Consider the following 22,496-nt stretch of genomic DNA (forward strand, 5'->3'; position numbering starts at 1 on the left):
AGGTCAGCTGAAACTGATGCCCCTGGTGGTAAGAGGACAGAACTGCAGCTGGGGAGAGCACAGGATTTTTGCCTGACTGGATGCTGCTTTCTTCAGAGTTGGTTCCAATCCCATTAGGGTGGCGTTTCCTCACAAATGGCAAACCTGGACCATCTTTAAACAGACATTCTTAGGTTTTGTTTTTCTTTTTAAGTAACTTGATCTGAAAATGACAGCCATGAGGTAATGATGGGTTCCCTGCATTATTGTAATCTGAGATCACGGTTCCTTGGGCGTTTTTGGTGCTTGCTGCAGACACGGCACTGCAGGGCACCCACTTTTCCAATCCGCTGCATCTCTGTTTAATGCTCTTCACCATCTCTTGGCTGAAAGTTCTAAGCTATGTATTCACAACAAGCTTAACCTGCACATCAAAAGACCAGTCAATACAGACAGCAAGAAAAACTGGGATTGCAGATTTGGGATAGGAGATGGACAGCATTGATCCTTGCATCCATCAGAACTTGTCCGAAGATGGTGAATTAATTTGTATTTGTCTTATGTGATACTTTTGTTCTAGAAATGAGTGCCATTAATATTTTTCAAAAACAAAAAGTGGAGTTAAAAAAAAACAAAAACCCCAAATGCCAGAAAACTGGGAGCCTTAGTTTGATATGTACTTAACGTTTAAAAAGAATGTACTTAAATCTTTAAAGAGCGCTGCAGCCTGTATTTGCCTCTCTCTCTAGCTGCTGTGTGACCTGCTTCAGAGAAGTGAAAGTCCAGTCTCTCCTGACCATGCTTGGAGGTCTCTGGCCTGCTAAACTATATACAGTATTATAAAAGAACAGAGGATGTTTAGCCAGTGACATCGCTTGTGCACATTACAGGGTGATTAATATTACTTTGGAAAGCCATCCACAACAAATTACTGGTTACATCTGCATGGCCATGGTGCTTAATGCTTTATTTACAGATCTCAGTACAACTAGTCTTTATTGGGATGCTTTAATCTGTCAAAATTAATATTGAAGCTTTATTTTTTTTTAAAAATGGTTAAGTAATTAATGTTTGTGTGTTTCTCAACCCAGCTCATACTTTGCAGCTGCTGCTGAAGCATGAGGCTCTGAGCATTATTGCATCTGTTAACCAACTCCAGGTCACCTGTGTTGGGTTAGTGGTGTGTTGGGTTAGTGGTGTCCAGCCTCCTGGCATTTTAGGGCTATTATCACCCCCACTTTTTTTGTACAGTTCAGAAATAAACATGTGCAAGTCAAGAATCAGGCAATCTGAATAGCTAATTCCAGGCTGCGTGATTGGAAGCTGCACAGTTTGGTATTTGTATTTGAATAGCTAATTCCAGGCTGCGTGATTGGAAGCTGCACAGTTTGGTATTTGTATTTGATCAAGCCAGTTGTTCCCTTTTATATGGAAAGAACCTTTATTCAGATCCTAATTCACACCTTCTCTTTATTAGTATACCTCCCAACAGAGGGAGGTGTATTAGCCAGAAAAGCCCTTCCGTACACATCCTGAAGGATCAGGACTACGAATCCCAGAATACCTCGGGATGATAATCCCATCACAGCAGAGCTGGAGTAGATCCTGGAGTCAGTGAGTACCCAGTCTTTCTCACTGAAATTACATCCATTTAGCTCTGCAAAGATCTTTACAGAGAGAGATGGGAAATAAAATGTATTTTATTATCATTGAACTGTCGAAGAATGTGATTTTTTAATCTTTCTATAAAATAGTGTTCAGGGGAGATTGCATTTTATATTTCTTTCGGGGATTTTAATTTTGATTTACAAGTTTTTATTTTTTCCTTCTGCACCGGCTAAAATGATGCTTCGCCTCTTTAAAATTCACAGGGGGTTGATTTTAAAAGGCGCACACATGGACGCACCGATTTTATAACATGCGCGTGCATGTTATAAAATACGATTTCCGCGCGCACGTGCGCAACAGATTTTAATATTGGTGCGCGCATGTGTGGGCGGGTAGTGACTCACACGGGGGGGAGGGGGATTTTGTAAAGTACGCACAGCGACATGATTGGACCTTTGCCCAGTTCCCTCCCAGTCCGCCCCAATTAAGGAGCGGACTAGGAGGGAACTTTCCTATACTCCTATCTACCCTTCCTCCCTTTTCCCCTCTCCTCTCCGACCCCTAAACTAACCCTATCTATCCCCAATTTTTTTTTGTTTATTTACTTACTGCTCCTTTGGAGACACACCGGGAGCCATATTTTATAACATGCGCGCGGAGACACATCGGGAGCCATATTTTATAACATGCGCGCGGAGACACACCGGGAGCCATAGTTTATAACATGCGCGCGGAGACACACCGGGAGCCATAGTTTATAACATGCGCGCAGAGGCGTGGTTGGAGCCGAGCGCACATGGACACCCACGCACTTGTTTTGAAATCGACCCCATAACAGGTAAGTAAATCGCAGGTATATGCTGTTATACCAAGTGTGGTGTTTTACTAGGCTCAGCTGTTAAAACCGTTTGCCTCAAATAAATAAATTATGGACAGTGGGGGCTTCATTATATCAGGAGACAAAGGAGCAGCAACCACTCATTACAAGGGTAACTTTCTTAGGGACTTCTGCAAATGAAACTCTTTTACAAAACTTATGCCTGTCTGTCATGTTCATGCAAAAGTCTAACCGGACTGAGCAAAGGTGTTCCTGGACTGGAGATGGGGAGGGGGCTTGCTCTTTCACACACACACACACGTGTGTGTATTTCCAAAAGTCTGCACAGAGCCTTTCCTGATAAATATCTGCACAGTTTAGAAGGCGCAGTTTTGGCAGGATAATTTTGAAAAGGGAAAGTATCTGAAAACTTGCTTTTTGGAAACTGGTGTAACTTATTTGCAGATAATTTATATGGGCTGGTTACAAAATGACCCCCTAAAAGAGTATTTTTTTAGTTTGCTGTATCCAGACTTGAGGAAATGTTCGTTATAGCGGGGGATTCTCTAAGTTGGAGTTCAGTAAAGGAAAGGAGGGAGGTATGGGATGTTCCTCCTCTTCGAGATCTGGAATGACTCTTGTGTAACATTTATCCTAAGTGCTGATCAACTGAGTCATTAACCTAATTTCACTGCCCCATGTCAAGTTTGCAGTTCCATGCAAGAATCATAAATAGTACCCAAGAGCTACGACTTTTTTTTTACATACAACTCAGAAACCTGTGAAATTCGCAGCTTAGGATGAGTGATAAACTGACATCACATCCCAGTCATCAGCGACATTTAACTTTTAGCTATGCTTATATAAGCAGGCCCAGATTTTGGCATAAGCATATGTTCTCTGGTGCCAAATTTTGATGGTGACCTGAATTCTGGCGTTGCTAGCCTCTTCAGCAGCAGCAACAATTTGAACAAATGTCCGCATGGGGCCTGCAACGCTCACAGGCCCTGCCCCTTGCACGCGTTTCCATAGGAACATGAAGGCTATGGGAGGAGGGGGATGAGCTGCTGCAGGTCCCGTGAACGTGTGCTGGCAACAAGCCCTAGGCTGCTGCTGCAGGAGCTGCTGAAAGGGACAGTGGTGGGGGAGGGGGAGGCCAAGGGCAAGAAGGGAAAATTTGGAGAGGGGCAATCCAGGGAAGGTCCCCTCCCATCCTCTGATGATTGGGGGGGGGGACGGGGGGACAGACCCTATCTTCCATAGTGCAAATAGGCACCAACATTTTAAAGCTAGCTTGTATGTAAATGTAAATAATGATTCTTAAACACCTCACATGTGACCATACTTCTTGTAACCATGCTCCAAAAAGTTTAAGGTCTTCCTGGCATTGTTCCCACCCAAAGCATAAGGAAAACAGCAAAATTGTGGCAGTCTTTGCTATTCATAAGGTAGGAGCCAGGAATGGCTGCCTGTGATCCATGCCTTATGGTTTAAGTTGAACAATAGACTGCCTTTGTCTCAGCCAAGATACATGAATGTTATTTGGACTCCAGTACCTCTTTGAAAATTGCATTATTTTAATGATTATAGATTCATGGGAGAACTGCTGTAATCTGCTTGTATTTCATTATAAGCAATAGTGGAGGTCTGCATTCCAGTATTATTTCATATGGTGCTCGTTGAGGAAAGCCAGGCGCAGAGGATAAACATTCAGATACCTCAACACAGTAATCAAGGCACAAGCAACCCATTCAGTAGCATGTTCTAGAATAAAAGTTCACTATATGAGGCTCAAGGGGGGGTGGACTTGGAAGTAATATCAAGAACTATTTCTTCATGGAAAAGGTGTCGCTGCATGAAATTATTTCCCAGGGGAGGGGACAAAGACAAAAACAGTAACAGAATCCTAAGAAAGCCTAGCATAGGCTCATAGGACCCCCTAGAAGTAAAAGTAAAGCCAAAGATCACCTGGCAGCTTTGGCATTACTTCAGAAATGAAACTGGGGACAGATAATGGTTCTTACCTGCCGCTTATTCTTTGTATGATTTTTTTTGTGGTTTGTCACCTGAACATTCACATCATCATTGCTGAAAAAGCTTATATAAAAGATATTCATGATGCCTGCTTGAGAGATTTCAGTAGTCAAATGTATGTCCCAACAATTTATTGATGGTCAGTGGAAAGGCAAGACAGATGGGAACTAATATTGTTCGATAATGGATGGCAGGCTGCTATCAGCGGGCATCAAATTAATGCTCAGTATAAGCATTCACTCACCTTTTGTTTCCCCAGTTAACTTTGGTCACCAAGATTCTGATGCCAATCAAATTCCACTGCACAGCCCTCATTTGTGATTGAACAATGTCCCAAATGCAACTACCATCATGGCACACATGCAGTAGGCTTCTTCAGTTGTACTACTAGATCAAAGGTCACATGGCAAATCCCCAAGTCCAACCTTCAACTTTGTACCTCACTCGTGTATAAGAGATTTTTATTTTTTCCACTGAGAGGCTGGAAGAGGTCACTTCAAGTCACAATTGTTCTGTTGTAAGGCGCTATGAGCATTTCCCTGATACTGGCAACTGATTAAATTGGAATAAATAAATAATATACAAGATTCTCCAGAAGGGTAACAGTAGAGCTTGACTGGTGTTTACATCTGTCATACTTTCTCCTAGTACTTAAGGACAGGAACAAGTGTTCCCCTGGCGCTGTCTATAAAACACAACAAACGAAACCAAAGGCCATGTGTTTCAGTTACCCAAGATTCTTCATTAATAGATTTAACAAGCCAAAGCAGAAAGAGGTTTGTTTTTTTTCCAGTGGTTCGCATATCCAATTACTCAGTTTTCACCTTTGCAACAAATCTCTTCACTCATTTTCTTTGCTGCTTCCTTTCTCATCACCTACTGCTTCACAATTTCTCTCCTCTATTTTTATCTTTCAGCTACAGAATCAGCCACTGGGCCTCATCCAACACTTTTTCTGTCCCTGTCTTTCCATCTCTTTTCAAAGAGCTGTGAGCTTTGACAGGTCAGTTGAATGGCAATTCAGGATACAGGGGTTATCACTCTTGCCGCCCTTAGATAATGCAGCATATTATGACAAAGGGCTTCAAATTGTCAGCCAGTTTCACAGGTAAATCAGAGTTAGGCTGAGTGACGGAGAGCTGAGGCATTTCAGTATGTTACATACTCGCCTAGTAAATGACCAGAAATAAAAGATTAGCACATAAAAACAAAAGAAAATATATAAGGTGATACCATTTTATTACGCCTAGGAAATGACGGCAGACCCAAATGGTTCATCTACTCTGCTGTCAAATTTCCTTACGTAAATATCAAAGAGCACTGCTTTCTTCCTGTCAGTATTTGGCACGTACTTATTCAGGTTACGAAGCGTACGTATTTTCTCAAGGGAAAAACAAAGACTTGTATTCATTTTAATAATTTGGATATTTAGCACCTTCTGTCCAAGCAGGATCCCAATGCATTTTACAGTACATTATGTGAGATTTGAACAACAGGGAATCAGCCACCTCTAGGATGGAGAAGTCTGGCTATCAATTTTAGTGCCTGCTCTGTACAACATTTTCCAAAGTACAGAAAAGGAGGAGAAATACTGTTACTCAAATACAGCTGGAAAAAGTGAGGCAGAAGGATAGCAAGTCACAGAAAGTCAGTGGGAGGGCACTCTTTGAACCCCAAGTCCTAAGAGTTTGACCGTAGGGATGTGCAGTTGTTTGCTTTCGGGTTTTAGTGTGCATTCATCATTTTTAGTTCTCAACACGTGGATTTAATGCGCATTTTTTTTTTTTTTATTCCATGCGTAGTAAATGAAAACAAACATTTGCCGAAAATGAATACATAATACCCAGACAAATTTGTGAAGAACTCCAGAAATGGTCTGGCCTCATCCCCCTTATTCTACAGCTTCGCAGTTAACAGCTCTACCCACATAACCTCTGTTCTACCTTTACGTGGAAATGTACAGATCCAGTTTATGGTGTGCAACTCACCTTTTTCACGCCTCATGTACTATAGTAGACACAAAAAATGTATCTTTTCAGCATGTGCATCGCTAACAATCTGGAAAACTACTAGGGGACAGTGGTAATTAGTATCTTTGGTCAGCCAAAACAGCAGATGGTTGATTTTTAAATTGTCTGTTAAACTGCAGTCAATTCAGGCATCAGATCCAAAGAGATTTTTAAATAATTTAATACCAGAATTATGAGGGCTGCCAAAGGTCACACAATTAAAGTGCAGAGATCAAAGAGATTCTCTTTGTTAGCTGCTCCTGACACTTTAAAGCCTTAAACGGTGAAACTATACCAGTCTGACATGCTGCTGTGGTTTATAGCCACTAATGAGCCTTGCCTTGAAAACCAATCTCATTCCTATCCATATGGTTCAGTATTCATATGTAGTGAGAATAATTCTTCAAATGCACTTTGAATTTAGAAACTAGTAAGAAAAACCTCAGCACAGCTTTCATCCGTGAGATCAGGGAAGGTTAAGTGTGACAGTAACTATGACTTTGTAAGTACCAGGAATAGGTGGATGTCAGGCATAATTTGCTGATAACTATTATTCCCTTCAGTTACTGTAATTTTTGGGCTTGCAGAGTACAGGAGGAGAAGAGCTGTGCAAATCCCTTAAACACTGGCATGTTGTAGATGAAGCTCCCTAAAAGAGGGGATCACCGTAGTAAAGTACTTAGGACTTTTTGCCCTTAATTTTGGCAATATTTCTCTCTTCAGAAACCCTCCTTATCTTCTAAAGCGCTAGGGGTTTTTTTATTGATGGAAAACCTGCTCCAGTTTCGTTGGCTTCTGAGAACTAGTGCAACTCTGAGGAAAAGATTGACCCACTATAACTTGCATTGGGAACGAGAATAGTTCTTTTTTCTCATCAGACAATAGCATAGGAAGAGAGAAATGACGGCAGAAAAGAACTAAATGGTCCATCCAGTCTGCTTCTTGTGGTAGTATCTGCTGCGCCATGCAGATTACCCCCATGCTTGTCAGTTTCCCAGACCGTAAAAGTCAGGGCCCTCTTTGGTTGCTGTTTGAATCCAATTCCCCGTTAGCTCCTACCATTGAAGAAGAGAGCAATGTTGGTTGCATCAAAGTATCAGGCATATTGGTTAAGGGTAGTAACCGCTGCATCAGCAGGTTACCCCCTTGCTTGTTTCCCCAGACCATAAAAATTGGGGCATTTGTTGGTTGTGTTCGAATTCAATTCCCTCTTTCCCCCTGCCGTTAAAGCAGAGAGCAATAATGGAGTTGCATCAACAGTATGAAGGCTTATTGGTTAAGGATAGTAACTGCCGCACCAGCAAGTTACCCCCATGCACTCTTTTCTTCATTTCCATCCTCTAGCTTTTAGGGACCCACAGTGTTTATCCCATGCCCCTTTGAAATCTTTTACCATTTTCGTGAAAGCATGGTCGATGGTGATAGAAAAAAAGATCAATTAGTCCATTCTGCCTGCCCAGCTATTCCTGTTCACAGTACAAGGATCTATCCTAGCTCCCGCTTTTAGGATATCATTCATTAACTAAATCAGTTTTTGTCTTGCTTCCTCATTGGTTCTCTACCAGCTTGAGTGGATGATCAAACAAAATCCCATATTTAATCCAACATCTAGCTCCCACCAAGCCCTGCAACAATCCAAAACAGCTATCAAGAGTAGTAAGGCTATTGCCTGACTATATGGTCTCTCAGGACCACTTGGCTTTGCTGGACAGTACATGACCAACACTAACCTGCTGGTACTGAGTCGATTGATTTCTGGGGGATCGTAGTCTATTGCTACCAATCCATAGTCTGCAGTACTGCTAGGTTGTGGTTTCTTTCTCTGCCTTTTCTTTTGTCCTTATCGCTCCTCCCTTTACCTCAAAGTCCTTCATGAGAGACTCCTCAAGAAATTGGGAGGTCATGGGATCAGAGGCAGGGTCCAACTGTGGATTGGAAACTGGACAAAAGATAAAAAAGAGGGTAGGACTACATGGTCAGTTTTCTGAATGGAGAAAGGTCATCAGACAATAGCATTTATAGCATGTATATTATATTTACAAGCACTGCTGGGGTGCCAACCAGAAAACCCTGCAAAAAAATAAAAAAGATACTTGGAATCCATATGGTATTAGGTCTATGGTAACATGGCTGAGTGTGGATTTGGCCCTGGGAAAGCCATGAGTAAACTGAATTACAATTACAATATTGCAAACCTCCAATACCAAAACAGCACTAACTGCTAGCACTCTAACAGTAACAATCTGTTTAGCCTTTCTCCAGAAGGGAACTTTTCCATCCCAGTTATTTTTTTTCGCCCTTCTCCGTACTTTTTCTATGTCCGCTGTCTTTTTTTGAGAAGACACAATCAAAACTGCACAGTTTTGGAACAACGGTATATAAAACGCCTGCCTAAACGAATAAATAAATACTCAAGGTGCGGTCGCACCATGGATTTATACCATAGTTTCCTTTGAGCTGAGCACGTGAGCGAGTACTCATACATTTTGGAACATCACTCCCAGGTTTTACATGGTCGCCTGCATAAATTTTTCTTTGTGCTATATATAGAAATGCAACGCTAATACTGGCACTCAATATTAATTGTTGGTTTAAAAAAATTGTTGCTCACACAAAAAAAAAAAAATTTGCACACACCTAGTCCCTCCTTAGAGGGAACATTGATCCATACAAAAGTATTAGGATATTCTCTGTTTTATTCTCTGTTCACTTCCAAATAATTTCTAATATTTTATTTGGTTTTTTTGACTGCCACATACTGAGCTGAAGATGTGAAGGTTTCGTCCACAAGGACTCAGATCCTTTCCCTGCGGGGTGACTCCTAACATGGAACCCAGAATCTTGTACTTGTAGTTGGGATTATTTTACCCTAGGTATAGCACTGTGCACTTGTCCACATTAAATTGCATCTGCCATTTAGAAGTCCAGTCTCCTAGTCTCATAAAGTCCTTCTGCAGTTCCTCACAATATGTTGCTGTTTTAATGACTCAAAACAATTATAGTTGCGATGGAGAAGGTACAGAGAAAGGCGACCAAAATGATAAAGGGGATGGAACAGCTCCCCTATGAGGAAAGACTAAAGAGGTTAGGACTTTTCAGTGTGGAGAAGAGGTGGCTGAGGGGGGATATGATAGAGGTGTTTAAAATCATGAGAGGTCTAGAACGGTTTAATGTGAATCGGTTTTTTTACTCTTTCGGATAATAGAAAGGCTAGGGGGCACTCCATGAAGTTAGCATGTGGCACATTTAAAACTAATTGGAGAAAGTTCTTTTTCACTCAATGCACAATTAAACTCTGGAATTTGTTGCCAGAAGATGTGTTTAGTGCAGTTAGTATAGCTGTGTTTAAAAAAGGATTGGATAATTTCTTGGAGGAGAAGTCCATTACCTGCTATTAATTAAGTTGACTTAGATAATAACCACCGCTATTACTAGCAACGGTAACATGGAATAGACTTAGTTTTTGGGTACTTGCCAGGTTCTCATGGCCTGGATTGGCCACTGTTGGAAACAGGATGCTGGGCTTGATGGACCCTTGGTCTGACCCAGTATGGCATGTTCTTATGTTCTTAGGGAATAGCCACTGCTATTAATTGCATCAGTAGTATGGGATCTTCTTAGTGTTTGGGTAATTGCCAGGTTCTTGTGGCCTGGTTTGGCCTCTGTTGGAAACAGGAGGCTGGACTTGATGGACCCTTGGTCTGACCCAGCATGGCAATTTCTTATGTTCTTATGATCTGCCTGCAGCCACCACTGCAGTTGGGAAGAGATCTCAATCGGCAGGTGGAGCCAAATTGATTGGTCCTGAGATTGTGGATTCCACCGAGATAGCAGGAAGCGCTGAAGAGGATGCATATGCATCCTCGCTCACAGTATCACTTCCAGGGTCACCGCCATTAAGCCAAGGACCTGCAGGTAAGTCCATACAATCGGGTGCATTTGGGCTAGCAACTTCCAAATCCGAGCCTCCGGCAGAAACACCTTGCCTTGCTGTATGTCCCAGTTATTCAAGCCACTGAGTAGGCTGAAGGCTGCTTCTGACTAGGTTTACCACCCAGCGGAGCTCTTGCAACAGGGAAATCACCTTGTGAATCATCAGGTGGCTCTCTTCCAGCGACTTGGTGTGAATCAGCCAGTTGTCCAGTGACGAGTGTACTAATATTTCATCCTTTCCCAATGCTGCCGCAACTACCACCATTAACTTGGAAAAGGTTCTGGGAGTGGTGGCCTGACCAAAGGGCAGCACCCAAAACTGAAAATGGCGTCCCAAAACTGCGAACCGCAGGAATCGATGTACTAGTCAAATGGGAATGTGAAGATATACCTTGGACAGATCCAGAGAGGTCAGAAATTCCCCCGACTGTACTGCCATGATCACAGAGCGCAATGTTTCCATGTGAAAATGCCTCAGTCACAGATGACAATTGATACTCTTGAGGTCTAGGATGGGACGAAAAGAGCCCTCCTTCCTTGACACCACAAAATAAATGGAATATCGCCCCGTATTTTCTTAAGACGTGAGTACTGGGACCATAGACCTCAGCCTGAGGAGCCTTGCCAATATATCCTCCACCACCTGCTTCTTCTGTGGGGAGTGGCAGGCAGATGCCATGAACATGTGCCGAGGAATACTGCGAAATTCCAGCGCATATCCTGCTTGCATCACCTCCAGGACCCACTGATCTGTTCGCGACCCACTTCTGATATAAGAGAGAGAGGCGACCCCTATCTCCTGTTCCCAAGGGAGGATCAGCAAACCTTCATTCGGAGGGTCCACCACCCAAGCTTGTGCCTCTTCTGGGAACGAAAGGATTGAAACCTACTGAAAGGTTGCGTCCTCTGAAGATCGCTCTGCTATAAGGTCGAAAGTGCCTGGAACCTCTAGCAGGCCCTCTCATGACAAGGGATCGCTGTACCAGTCTCTTATCTTCTGGCAAATGAGGAACTGGAGATTTGCCCCACTTACTGCCCATCTTTTCCAACTCACTACCAAACAAGAGCAAGCTGTTAAAAGGCAACTTGGTAAGATTAGCCTTGGAGGTTGTTAACAGCCGACCAACTTCTCAACCATAGCTAACACCTGGCCACCAACTGATCTGGAGTGTACCTCAAAAACATCAACCTCCTGGTAGACAAGCAAACAAGAGCGAGCCACCAAGGAACAACAAGAAGTGATCTGCAAGTTCACTGCCACAGCTTCAAATGTCTGCTTAAGGATAGTCTTAATCTTTCTATCATGAACATCCTTCAAGGCCGTTCCTCTGACGGGATTAGTGGTCCGCTTGGAGATTGCATATAACTGCATCAAAAGTACTCTCTTACCACTGGATCCAGAGGGTAAGGCCTTCCAAAATCCGACCACCTTTGAAATTAGCCTCTATGCACCCCACTCAAGATCAATCCACTCTTGAATGGCTTCCATTACAGGAAAAAAACAAGAGGCTTTGGGCAAAGGGACCAAAATAGGATTTCTCTTCGGCTCAGAAGTGGAATCCAACCCAGGAACGCCAAGCATAGTCAACGTCTGGGAATTCAAGGCTGGCAGTTCATCTTTATGAAAGAACCACAACATGGTTCCTTATGGTTCTAATCCGGGGGGGAATTTCCCCATCCTCAAAAGAGGCAGGATTGGGAGGATGTAACATCAGCCTCCGCGGATGGCCGCTTAAAACAAGAGCTCCGCGTGGCTGAGGCATTAAGGCGGTGAATTACCTGCTTCCCGACCCTCCCAATCATACATTTTGCTGAGCCCTCTCACCGGACAGCGATGGTGACCCGATGGCGATCGATTGATCTCGCCGTGTTTTCTTATGGCAGAGCTAACCCAATCGCAACTAGCCGGCTACCGGGGCTGAAGAAAAAATGGCACAGGACCTGCAGCCGAATACCGGGACCCCAGAGGAGGGGAGAATGGACGCCAGGCCACCGCGGCACGAATTACAGACATGGCTGCGGGACCTTATAATGGAGATCATCACAGCACTAAAAGGGGAAATCCAGGAGGCAATTGGAGACCTCCGCAAAGAGATAGGAGAGCTGGGAGACACAGTCCAAGAACTGGAACAAGCGACGGAGGACCAGGCCTCAGGGATGACACAGCAGGCCAAAGAGATATAGACCCTTAAACAAACCACGGAGGACCTGGTCTCCAAAATGGAAGACTTAGAGAATAGTCACAGAAGAAATAACATCAGAATCAGAGGAGTGCCAGAGGAAGAAGGAACAACAGATTACGCTGCCTTGGTACAGGATATTTGTAAAGCGATATTGAACACTGACACCAATAATCCTTTTGAGAAGTGAATAATGATAGACAGGGCACATCATGCACTAGGGAAGCCTAACAACAACCAGCTGAGAGATATCATTGCTAGCCTGCACAATTACCCTGTCAAAGAGGCTATAATGGGAAAAGCGAGAACCCTGGGGACTATCATGTGGAAGGGAACAAAAATCCAAATATACAATGATTTATCATCTACCACCCTGCAACGTCGAAAATCCATGAAATATATAACAGAAATCCTGTGGGCAGAAAATATCCAGTGTAAGTGGTTTTATCCCTTTGGGATATCGTTTAATATTAGTGGCCAATCTTGTAATGCAAGATCACCCGAGGCAGCAGAAAAATTTTGACAGAAGGGCGTCACCCTTAAGACCACAGCAGAGCCAGGACCACAACCTGGAAATAAGGAGATGGCAGAGGGTCGGCAAAGGTGGTAAAGGCCTACGGGGACAATCTGGAAACAGTGATGTGTCCAGCCATAATAATACCTTAAGGCGATGGGAGATGGCTTCAAAATGGTTGGAACTCAGCATATTATTGCATTGATAGTTGGGACCCTAGGGCTGTTAAAATGTAAGAGACTCATCAAGAGACTGGGGGTAACTGCGACATGTCGCTGGGGGGTGGGGGGGGGGGGGGGGGAGCATCAGTACAAGGGGGTGGGGAGGAGACTTATGGCTATGATTTGAAACACCGCAACTTGAGGTATGAGAATAAGGGCCATGGGGGATGACATTATTCCTTGCTTTGCAAAGGATGGGGGTAGACACCTCATTGAAGGTCTGGAAGGGGGCATGGGAGAAGATGAGGGAGGGACAGGGGGTGGGGTACAAGTTCGAAGGACACTTTGCACACCCATGGCAACGGGCTTACCTAAATGGAGAAATGATTATAGAAACATAGAAACATAGAAATGACGGCAGAAGAAGACCAAACGGCCCATCCAGTCTGCCCAGCAAGCTTCACACGTTTTTTTCTCTCATATTTATCTGTTTCTCTTAGCTCTTGGTTCTATTTCCCTTCCACCCCCCCATTGAAATATCTAGCTTGATTAGTTAGGGGTAGTAGGGGTAGTAACCGCCGCAATAAGCAAGCTACACCCATGCTTATTTGTTTTACCCAGACTATGTTATACAGTCCTTATTGGTTGTTTTTCTTCTCCCCTGCTGTTGAAGCAGGGAGCTATGCTGGAAATGCGTGATGTATCAGTCTTCTCCCATGCCGTTGAAGCAGAGAGCCATGCTGGATATGCATCGAAAGTGAAGTATCGGACACAATTGGTTTGGGGTAGTAACCGCCGTAACAAGCCAGCTACTCCCCACTTTGTGAGTGCGAACCCTTTTTTCTTCTCCCCTGCCGTGGAAGCAGAGAACTATGCTGTATATGCATTGAAGGTGAAGCATCAGGCTTATTTGGTTTGGGGTAGTAACCGCCGTAACAAGCCAGCTACCCCCCTCTTTGTGAGTGTAAATCCATTTTTCCACATTTCCTCTTGCTGTTGAAGCTTAGAGCGATGTTGGAGTCACAGTAAGCATGTGTATGTTTATTGAATAAGGGTATTGTCTCCAGGCAGTAGCCGTCTTTCTGGCGAGTCACCCACTCTTCATTGGCGGCCTCTTGACTTTATGGATCCACAGTGTTTATCCCACGCCCCTTTGAAGTCCTTCACAGTTCTGGTCTTCACCACATCCTCCGGAAGGGCATTCCAGGCGTCCACCACCCTCTCCGTGAAGAAATACTTCCTGACATTGGTTCTGAATCTTCCTCCCTGGAGCTTCAAATCGTGACCCCTGGTTCTGCTGATTTTTTTCCTATGGAACAGGTTTGTCGTTGTCTTTGGATCATTAAAACCTTTCAAGTATCTGAAAGTCTGTATCATATCACCTCTGCTCCTCCTTTCCTCCAGGGTGTACATATTTAGATTCTTCAATCTCTCCTCGTACGTCATGCGATGAAGATCCTCCACCTTCTTGGTCGCCCTTCTCTGTACCGCTTCCATCTTGTCTTTGTCTTTTTGTAGATACGGTCTCCAGAACTGAACACAGTACTCCAGGTGAGGCCTCACCAAGGACCTGTACAAGGGAATAATCACTTCCCTTTTCTTACTCGATATTCCTCTCTCTATGCAGCCCAGCATTCTTCTGGCTTTTGCTATCGCCTTGTCGCATTGTTTCGCAGACTTCATATCATTAGACACTATCACCCCAAGGTCCCTCTCCTGCTCCGTGCACATCAGCTTTTCCCCCCCCATCGAATACAGTTCATTCGGATTTCCACTCCCCATATGCATGACTTTGCACTTCTTGGCATTGAATCTGAGCTGCCATATCTTCGACCACTCTTCCAGTTTCCTTAGATCCCGTCTCATTCTCTCCACTCCTTCCGGCGTGTCCACTCTGTTGCTGATCTTTGTGTCATCCGCAAAAAGACAAATCTTACCTTCTATCCCGTCCGCAATGTCGCTCACAAAGATATTGAACAGGACCGGTCCCAACACCGATCCTTGCGGTACACCACTTAAAACCGCTCTCTCTTCAGAGAAGGTTCCATTTACCATCACACATTGTCTTCTGTCCGTCAGCCAATTTGCAATCCAGGTCACCACCTCGGCCCTCACTCCTAAGCTTCTCGTTTTATTCACCAGTCTCCTGTGCGGAACCGTATCAAAAGCTTTGCTGAAATCCAAGTATATGATATCAAGCGCTCTTCCTCGATCCAATTCCTTGGTTACCCAGTCAAAAAAGTTAATCAGATTTGTCTGACAGGATCTCTCCCTGGTGAATCCATGTTGCCTCTGGTCCATCAAAGGGGTATTCTTGCATAGAATCACCTGCATTGGGTATGGCTGAGGTAATTTTAGTATCATTAAATGTCAAAGTAGTATCATTAAATGTCAAAGGGCTAAACCACCCTCGTAAGAGGCAATTGCTGTTTGAGGAGGCCAAATCCCACAGAGCTGCTGTATTTTTTATACAAGAAACGCACTTCCTAAGAAAGGATGAGCGTCTCCTGAGGGACAAGGCTTTTCCACACATATTTCTAGCTTCCAATTCAGAGCAAAAGAAAACCGGTGGTGTGGGTATTATGCTCTCTAAGGACCTCCGAGTTAATATTATGGATTGTAGGAAAGATGGGGGGTGATATATAGCACTGGTGGCCAAAATAGATACTACCCTTGTGACATTAATCAATGTATATGCACCTAATACTAACCAAGGGGACTTCTTTACTCAAATTGAACAGTCTTTAAGTGACTTCATCCAAGGCCAGGCTATAATGGGAGGGGATTTTAATACCACCCTGAACCCTAAAACAGACCAAAGCTCTTCTCCCTGGGGAGGATCCAAAGTACATGGAATTCGTTTACGCCAGCTTATGGAAACCTGGGGCATATTTGACATTTGGCGGCTTCAACATTCTCATGAGAAAGACTTCACATTCTACTGTAGGGCGCATGGCTCATACTCCCGCATTGATATGTGGTTAAGCAGCAAACAGTGGTATGCGAGTTGCAAGAGGGCGACGATAGGCTCTATAACATGGTCAGACCATGCTCCTATTTTCAGTCACTTTTGCTTGCAATCAGATGAACGGGGGAATAGATATTGGAGACTGAACAACACTCTGTTCTCAAATAAGCAGATCTGTGAGTCCATTCGGGAAGATATAAAGGAATATTTCCTCATTAATGATAACGGGGAAGTGGCATCAGGATTAGTCTGGGACTGCTTTAAAGTGGTCTTTCGAGGCAAATTGATTGCTAAAGCAGCTGTGCAAAAAAAGCAATCCCAACAGGCCCGAGTGCAGCTGATGAGGGAAATTGGCCAGTTGGAAAAAAAGACATAAACTCAGTGGGTGTGGGAAAACATTGCGAGAACTAGATAAGAAAAGACACGAACTGAGGGTATGTATTGATGGTGATATTCAGGGCAGGATGGATAGCTCAAAGCGCACGTACTATGCTGAGAGGAATAAACCGGGCAAGGTACTGGCTTGGTAATTGAAACAACAGATATCCCAGAGTTAAATCCTGAAAATTAAAGACCCAATAGGGGTTTATGTGGTAGATAATAATAAAATACGAGATAGATTTGTTCAATTTTATCAGGACTTGTACTCTATCAATCCCACTATTTGGGCTCAGGCCATCGATAAGTATTTGAGGAGGGTTCAGCTACCCCGGTTGACGGATGATCAAAGGCCCTGGATGGGCTGGTGTCCCAGGCAGAGATTTTTCAAGCCATTTCCTCTCTTAAGCCCTAGAAGGCACCAGGGCTCGATGGATTTTCTGGAGCGTTTTATAAGAAATACAGTGATTTACTAATCCCCCATATGCAAAAAGTATATAATGATTTTTTTAAAAAGTCCAAATCTACCGCCTTCAATGGACTTGGCTGGGATCACGGTCCTCCCAAAACCGGGGAAGGATAAATCACTCTGCAGCTCATATAGGCCTATCTCCCTCCTAAATTTGGACTTAAAAATTTTAGCAAAAATCTTAGCTGGTAGATTAAATTCAGTCCTCCCCTTACTGATACACAGTGACCAATCTGGCTTTATACCTGGGAGACAAACAGGGGACAACATTCGCAAGATAGTGAACTTAATATGGAAAGCTCGTACAACTAAAATCCCTGGTCTTAATGGCGGTAGATGTGGAGAAAGCCTTTAACAGGGTTCACTGGGGGTTCCTGTTCCAGGTATTGCAAAAAGTGGGCTTGGGGGTTAACTTTCGAATGTGGTTGACAGCAATGTATTCTGCGCCAAAGGCATGTAGTAAGATTAATGGGTCATATTCTAATGTCTTTGAGTTGGGCAGAAGCACACAACAGAGGTGCCCCTTTTCCCCTCTCCTTTTTGTTCTGTTTATGGAACCTCTGGCATTGGTAATATGTTCTACTACAGATATTAAGGGAATTACTTATGGGGATACTCAATACAAAATCTCGCTGTTTGCGGATGATATCCTTTTTTCAATTGCGAACCCACAGCTTACGCTACCTATATTGGTGCGGGAACTTGATCGCTTTAGTGCTATCTCAGGCTTCAAGGTTAACATGTCCAAGTCAGAGATTTTGAATATATCCCTAAAGGATGAACAAGCCCGCAGTCTGCAGTCCCACTTTCCCTTTAAGTGGGCCCTTTCTAGTATTAAATTCCTGGGGATACATCTCGGGGCAGACTGGACACAATTGTTTAAATTGAACTACACACCGCTGTTGGTGCGTACGACCAAAGATCTAGATATCTGGCAACCCTATGTGTTCTCTTGGTAGGGGAGGATTGCAGCCATAAAGATGACTGTGCTCCCGAAGTGGCTCTACCTGTTTCAGACTCTCCCAATAGAGGTGCCGTCCAAATTTTTGAAAGCATTGCATACCAAGGTTTTCCATTTCATATGGAGAAAACGTCCACCCAGAGTGGCTAGGCAGATTCTTTATCACTCCAAGATGTTAGGGGGACCGGCAGTGCCCAACTTTGCACGATATTACCAGGCGGCCCAGTTGAGAGTAGTAACAGAATGGTCCTCACAGGCGCCTCGTAAACAGTGGATAACCATGGAACAAGCAGATGATAAAGATGCCTCCTTGTATCAGAGAGTATGGGGATTATCTTTGAAAGAGGGGCAGCTTATAGAGCTATTAACCCTTTTACCCAGCTGACATTAAAAATTTGGTCTAAATGACGTCTGCTCTTGACAGGGCATAAAACAATATCACCCCTTATACCCTTAGGCTTATACAAAGGGGGATACTCTGTTCCTAACTATGGAACCCCTTTTCATAAATGGGCACACCATGGCATCTGGTGTAATGGGCAATTGATAACTCCAAATTGATCTCTTTTTCCGATATACATTTGCAATACAATCTGCGTGATAATGAATATTTTCACTATTTACAGATCCAGCACTGTTTGACGGATCACTACATACGGGACCAGGTGGGCCGGAGCATGAAAGACTTTGAGGAGTTGTGCTTTAAATCAACTTCTGCTAAGGGGCTTATCTCTAAGATATACCAATGGCTGGGCCCTAGCAGAAGCTCACCTTGTTCCTATGAAGGTCATTGGGAGCAGGATTGGGGATATAAGTGGACAGCACAGCAATGGAATCAGTGCTATCTCGCTATAGCTAAAAGTTCCATTTCTACTAATGCGGTTGAAACCAACTATAAGCTCCTATACCGCTGGTACCTTATGCCTACTAGGCTGTGCAAGCTATATCCTTCTAGAGATAATAAATGTTGGAGGCACTGCATGCTGGATGGGTCCTTTATTCATATTTGGTGGTCATGCCCCAAATTGACACTCTTTTGGAAATGGATCGAAGGAATGCTTCAACAGGTGACGGACCTAATTATCCCATTTACCACAGATATATACTTTCTCTCCGCCTACCCATCCGCATGGCCATCAGACAGGCAGGCAGGCGTTAGTTAACCATATTCTACATGCAGCCTGGCAAGAAATTGCTGCCCATTGGTGTAAAGAACACCCGCCGACAGTGGCAGCATTCATAAAGCAGACTTGGTCCGTACACTACTGGTACTACCTATCGGCCATTCAGAAAGATACCGTTGCATACCATCTTCGAATATGGGAATCTTTCCTCTGATGGTATAGGATGGTCTGAGGCTTCGCCCACTCATTATGGTGAATATTGAGCCGGATGGGGGAACTCTCTGGTATTCCTCTTTAGAGCTCCTCGGATGTTAACCCTTGTTGGAAAGAGGTGCTAGGAGTGCGGTGGCAGGGTGGCTAACAGATATGCTTAGTAGTAAGCCCAACAACAAGTTGAACAAACATGGGAAGAGCATGGGTATGTGGGGGAGAGGAAGGGAGGGAAGGATTGGGAAGAAAAAAAAAGGGGATGGAAAATGTATTGGCTGCGCATGTTCATTGTGTATTTCAGATTGTTTATTGTTAAATGGCAGTTATTCAACATAGATGTATAATGATCATATGTTTCATCATGTTTTGAATGCTTATGCTAACATCAATAAAAAAAAATTAAATTAAAAAAAAAAGAGGCAGGATCGGCGTCATCACCTGTGCCTTCCGGAACGCCAACCAAAAGAACTCCTGTCTTCAGAGGGGTACTCTGGCGCATGTTCTATGTAATGCCTTTTGGCAATTTTCATGTTCTGTTTCAATGTAAACCGATGTGATCTTTATTTCATATAGGAACACCGGTATATAAAAATCTAAAAATAAATAAATAAATAAATAACAGAAGGCAAGGTTCCCAACTGTGCATCTGCCCTAAGGAGCCTTGGACAGAGCTCAAGACACCGCCTGAAGAAAGGATTGTAACCCCAGAAATAACTCTACCCATGAAAAGGTAGAAGCATCCAGACCGGGAGGTACCTGGGGAGTACTCACTGCACTATCTTCACCTGGTGAGGGACCAGTTAGGGGAGATCCAAAATAGGTGCCTCACCTGAGACATCCTTACCCAGAACCACATCAGCCTGGAAAGAACCAGGCATAGTGAAATCAGAGGAAGACAATTCACCCTGAGCCTCCAAACAGCACTAGCAGGGAAAGAGAAAGGAAAATTAGTTTCTTACCTGATAATTTTCATTCTTGTAGTACCTTGGATCAGTCCAAACACTTGGGTTTTGCCTCCCCTCCAGCAGATGGAGACAGAGAAGTTTTTTCAAAACAACCCTGACATATATACCAAGGTGCCACCCACAGTCCCTCAGTCTTACATAATGTCAAAGCAGAATGGAACAAAACCAAGTTATACAACTAACTTTCCATCTATAATAATGCTGAGTCAAACCCCCAGCTGGGAACAGAACTCTCAGAACCAATAGAACAAGCGATAAGGCAGTACAAATATCCAGAAAAAAATATCACACGAGCGGACTCTCCGTTACTTTAGTGTACACAACCATGGACAGGGCTCTGGACTGATCCGTGGTACTACAGGAACGAAAATTATCAGGTAAGATACTAATTTTCCTTTCCCTGTACATAGCACGGATCAGTCTAGACACCTGGGATGTACCAGAGCCAACTCTCTGGTGGGAACCAGAGAGGCCCACTCGGAGCACCCCTTCTCCAAATCCCCCAGAATCCGAAGCTTGAACATCCAATCTGTAATGCCTTGCAAAAGTGTGCAAAGATTTCCAAGTGGCCACCCTGCAAATTTCCTGGGGCGAGACTTGATGACATTCCGCCCAAGAAGCTGCTTGTGACCACGTAGAATGGGCGCGAAGCCCCGCCGGTACCGTTTTTCCACGCAGTAAATACGCTGAACCGATAACTTCCTTCAGCCAGCGAGCTATCGTAGTCTTTGAAGCCATACTACCTCTTTTCAGCCCACTCTACAACACAAAGAGATGGTCTGATAACAGCGCCCTGCGTACATCCAGTTTCCGTAAGTTCTTTGCCACAGGATCTGAGCAGTCCACATCGGAGAAGGAGGGAAGCTCAATCAATTGGTTCAAGTGAAAAGAAGACACCACCTTTGGGAGAAAGGAGGGCTCCCTGCACGACAAGGCCTGTAATTCCGACACCCGTCGTGCCGAGGAAATCGCAACCAAAAATACCACCTTCAGCGTGAGATCTTTCAGCGTCGTCCGCTTTATAGGCTTAAAAGGCGGTGCACACAAGGACGAAAGTACCAAATTGAGGTTCCAGGAAGGACATGGATGGCGAAGCGGTGGACGTAAGTGCTTCGCTCCTCGAAGAAAACGCGCCACATCCGGGTGTAATGCCAACACTACCCCCTGGACCTTACCTCGGAGACAACCGAGCGCCGCAACCTATACTCGAAGGGAACTACAAGAGAGACCCTTAGAAAGACCGGCTTGAAGAAAACCTAGAATGTCTAAGACCGACGCCCGCGTAGGGTCCACCGTGCAATCCGCACACCAGGCTTCAAAAACTTTCCAGCTAAAGAAGTAGACGGTTTTCGTGACCTTAACAACATGGCTAACACCACGTCAGAATAACCTTTATTCTTCAGCTGCTGCCTCTCAAAAGCCATGCCGCTAAACAGAAGCGATCCACCTCTTCCAAACAGACGGGGCCTTGATGAAGAAGAGCCGCGGACTCCCAGAACCGTAGGGGTTCTGCGGCGGACAGATTAAGCAGATCCGCAAACCAGGGACACCTCGGCCACTCCAGAGCTACTAGAATCACTTCTGCCGGATGGAGCTCTATGCGACGGATCACCTTGCCTATCAGCGGCCATGAAGGGAACACGTACAGTAAGATGTTCATTGGCCAGGGAAGGACCAGGGCATCGACCCCCTCGGCTCCTGTCTCTCTGCGCCGACTATAGAATCATGGGGCCTTGGCATTCTTGAATGTGGCCATCAGATCCATGCACGGCATGCCCCACCGATCGCAGATGAGCTGAAAAGCCTCGTCGGCCAACTCCCACTCTCCGGGATTGAGATGGTAACGACTGAGGAAGTCTGCCTGAATATTGTCTACACCGGCAATGTGAGACGTTGCAATGCTGACTAGATGCTGTTTCGCCCAGGCCATCAACTGTTGCGCTTCAGTCGCCACAGGGCGACTCTTGGTTCCTCCTTGGCGATTGATATAGGCCACCGTGTTTGCATTGTCTGACAAGACTCTGACTGACTTCCCCTGAAGGAGCAGGAGAAAGGCTTGCAATGCCAGGGTCACTGCCCTGGGCTCCAAGCGGTTGACTGACCAGTGAGATTGTTCTCGGGACCACTGTCCCTGTACCGACTTCCCCAGGCAAACAGCTCCCCAGCCGGAGAGAATGGCATCCGTT

Source organism: Rhinatrema bivittatum, chromosome 4, assembly GCF_901001135.1.
Source record: "Rhinatrema bivittatum chromosome 4, aRhiBiv1.1, whole genome shotgun sequence".
NCBI lineage: Eukaryota > Metazoa > Chordata > Amphibia > Gymnophiona > Rhinatrematidae > Rhinatrema > Rhinatrema bivittatum.